Genomic DNA, 656 nt, shown 5'->3' with positions numbered 1-656 from the left:
TGGAAAGCTTATTTATTCAGCTTTCAGATGATGTATAAATCTCAATTTCAAAAAATTGACCCTTATGACTGGTTTTGTGCTCCAGGGTCACACATAATAAATAAAAAGAAAACTGATAGAATAGAAAAAGAATAGAGCAAGTTAGTGTTAGAGGCTTTTTTTTTTGGTTTGCTTTTTGTTAATTGTATAATAAAAAATAAAACAAATATATAGAATACAAAAAGAATAGAGAAGCTAGTGTGTTTTTTTTTTTTAAGAAAACAAGCAGTTAGTAAATGAATAGTCCATGTGACATCAGCACGTGCATGCTTTGATCTGAACGTAAACAGCGTATGCTGCTGCTGACACAGAACACACATGCTCTGCGCTGTTCACATTCAGATCAACGCATGTGCGTGCGTCACAATACTCTCCAAAGTGGCGGAAGACAGTGACACGATTTGTTGAATAAAGTTATTTTAGTTTTCTTTGCGCACAAAAAGTATTCTCTTAGCTTCGTAAACTTACGGTTGAGCCACTGATGTCACATGGATTGTTTTACCGATGTCCTTGCTACGTTTCTGTGCCTTGATCGTGGTAGTTCCCTTGCTGTCTATGCAGGGTCAGAGAGCTCTCAGATTTCATCAAAAATATCTTCATTTGTGTTCCGAAGATGA

The 656-nt window shown here is 36.1% G+C and overlaps 1 protein-coding gene across 1 annotated transcript in view; it reads left to right on the top strand.

Moving 5' to 3' along the window:
- LOC107687252 (citron Rho-interacting kinase-like) overlaps positions 1–656 on the top strand; it is a gene marked incomplete at its 3' end in the record, with an annotated part of 75577 nt that overhangs the window by 62325 nt on the left and 12596 nt on the right. The window lies entirely within an intron of this gene.

Source organism: Sinocyclocheilus anshuiensis, unplaced genomic scaffold (assembly GCF_001515605.1).
Source record: "Sinocyclocheilus anshuiensis isolate Anshui unplaced genomic scaffold, SAMN03320099.WGS_v1.1 scaffold745, whole genome shotgun sequence".
Classification (NCBI taxonomy): domain Eukaryota; kingdom Metazoa; phylum Chordata; class Actinopteri; order Cypriniformes; family Cyprinidae; genus Sinocyclocheilus; species Sinocyclocheilus anshuiensis.
The sequence above is the reverse complement of the archived record's forward strand: the minus strand, read 5'-3'. Positions and strand labels throughout refer to the sequence as shown.